Raw genomic sequence first — 3,017 nt, 5'->3', positions numbered from 1 at the left:
GAGTCCCATCCCCGTGTGACACTGAGTCCCCAGCAGAGCACTACCCCAGCCTCCTGGCCCCCCCGTGGACTATACTGAGCAGGCCTGGAAGAGGAAGGGTGGGCACAGCATGCGCATGTGCCTCTCCACCTGCCCTCAGCTCAGAGACTGAACCAAATGACTTTGGTCCTAATGTACTTTCTGATGTGTGAGTGCTATGTGCGCGTGCGCGCGCGTGCGTGCATGCGTGTGTGTGTGTGTGTGTGTGTGTGTGTGTGTGTGTGTGTGCGCGCGCGTATGTGTCACTGAAATAAAGAAGGGAACTGGTCCCAGCATCACCAACTCACTCCCTTCTGTCCCTGTCTTCAATGTGCCGCAGAATGGGAACCTCAAAAGGGAGGGGGTAGGCACTGGGGCTGGCGTCCACAGTCACCGTCCGCCATTAATGGCTTCGGTCAGGCGCCACAACTGCATCACCCATGCTTTCCCTGGTTAAGATGCTCCCATGTAAGCTTTCCTTTCAAATGTCAGAATACTTGTTGGGGTGGACAGTAAGTCCTTCAAGGGGTGAATGACACAAGGTGAAAGATCTGAGGGGGCGTCAGAGGAAAGCCAGAGCAAGAGTGGCCTGGAGAGGGGGTCTGTGCAGCAGGAAGCACTTGGGAAAAGATCATTTTCTCAAATCACTTTCATGTAATAATTACAGATTCTCAGGAAGTTGTCTGCCCATTGTACCACTGACTTCTCTAGTGACCACGCACGTCGCAGAAGCGAGGGGAGGAAGGAAAGGTTTATTTTGGCTCATTTATTTTATTGAAGGTGTGGTCCATCTTGGCAGGAAGGCCTAGCCACAGATGTGTGGCATCTAGCCAGGCTGCACCCTCAGTCAGGAAGCTGGGGTGAATGTTGGCGCTTAGATCTCTTTCTCATCTCTCTTCAGTCTGGGACCCCAGTCTGGGGATCGCTGTCACCTACATTCAGGGTGGGTCCTCCCTCCTCAGTTGAAACCCTGGAAATGCCCTGACAGAGATGCCCAGAGGTATGTACAGTGGGATGATTCTAACTCCATCAAAGTGGCAGTCGATTACCCATCATCCCCCTCATTGCTAACTGGGCACATAAAGATGTCACTCTTAAACAACAGTATTCCACCTTGGTCTCATAAGTCTTACGTAAGTGTAAATGTGTTTAGTCAATCTTTAAGAGTTCCTAAAGTCTACACAATTCCACAGTTGCTCAAAGTGGGGCGATTCAGACAAAACAGAAAGGCCCTATTTTTAAAAATTACATTTTTTTTTTTTTTTTGAGACTGGGTTTACCTGGCTCTCCTGGAACTCACTCTGTAGACCAGGCTGGCCTCAAACTCAGAGATCCACCGGCCTCTGCCTCTAGAGTGCTGGGATTAAAGGTGTGAGCCGCCATTACACACTTTCAGTACATGGTGGCACAGAGTAAGTGTTCCCATTCCAAAAGGGATAAATGGGACTGGCTTGTTGTTCCACTGCCGTGAACAGACACCATGGCACTCAGGCAACTCTTATAAGCACAACATTTAATTGGGCCTGGCTTACAGTTTCAGAGGTTCAGTCCATTATCATCACGGCTTGAAGTATGGCAGTGTGCAGGCAGACATGGTACTGGAGAAGGAGTTCTATATCCTGATCTGTAGGCAGCAGAAGGGGATTGATTGCCTTCCACAGGCAGCCAGGAGGAGGCTCTGATTCCACAATGGGCAGAGCTCAAGTATAGGAGACCTCAAAGCCCATCTACACAGTGACACACTTCCTCCAACAAAGCCACACCTACTTCAATAAAGCCACACCTCCTAATAGTGCCACTCCTCATGGGCCAACCATTGAAACACATGAATCTGTGGGGGCCAAACTATTCAAACCACCACATAACAAGAAAAGACTGGGCCAAAGTAAGACCAGAGCCCAGCAGGGTAAATACAAATCCTGTAGCTCTGGAACCTGGGACCAAGAATCCAGACACAGATATGAAGGTGCCAATGGACTTGAGTAACTCTGTCCCTTAGTTCTGCCACTCACAACACATGTAAGCTCACTGTGCCTGCAGCTTTCCTCCAACAGACATTGATGGCCCTTTCATCTCCACTACCCTCAGAGTTCCATGCAATGGCTTCTCCTTGCAGGGGATTCAACCCTGTCACACATGACCTGGCCTTAACAGCTTTCTCGAACCTTGTGCAAGCCTCCATGAACATGTAACTCCTACATTTTATGCCTGTAAAAGCAGCAATGTGTGGATGCAGCTGCTAAGCTCTGCCATCATCCTGAGATGTGGTCCGGCTCCTTCTACCACAGCTAGAGTACGTTCAGTGCTCTCCAGCAATGAGATCAGAAAACACTTAGGGGTTCCTCAGTGCAGGCTCTCTCCTGGCAACTGATTTTGCATTTTCACAAGTTGGAACATCTGATGGGTGGGCTTGCCTTCAGAGCCCATTTCCTATTGTCCCAGAACAGAGTATCAAGGCTCTCTTTAATGGTTCCAACTTCTCTCACAGTGACAGCTGCTTTTTTTACCCTGATTTGGCTGTAACTCTAAACTCACTCTCTTTTTTGAGAAACTACATCAGTCGAATCTTTGCTCTGCATGCTGCTATCCTTCACTATCCTGCAGAAGAGCGACGAGCAGGAACCATGCTACAGCCCGGATGCTGTCCTGATGTTTTAATTACTTTTCTATTGCAGTGATAAGTCACCACAGCCAAGGTAATGCATAGAAGAGCTGTTTGGGACCCATAGTTGCAGAGAGTTAGAGTCTATGGTCATCGTGGTGGGGTGCACAGCATCAGGCAGGCAGGCAGGCAGGCAGGCATGGTGCTGGAGCAGCAGCTGGAAGCTCATGTCCAGATCCACAAACAGAAAGAAGCAGAGACAGAACACTGGAAATGACGCAAGTCTTCTGAAACCTCAAAGCCCACCACCCCAAGTGCCATGCCTCCTCCTAGTCCTTCCCAAACAGCTCCACCAACTAAGGACCTAGTATTCAAACATATGAGCCTATGGGGGACA

The sequence above is a fragment of the Mus caroli genome, unplaced genomic scaffold (assembly GCF_978045245.1).
Source record: "Mus caroli unplaced genomic scaffold, Mus_caroli_1 scaffold_7, whole genome shotgun sequence".
NCBI classification, from domain to species: domain Eukaryota; kingdom Metazoa; phylum Chordata; class Mammalia; order Rodentia; family Muridae; genus Mus; species Mus caroli.
Note: the sequence above shows the minus strand (reverse complement) of the source record.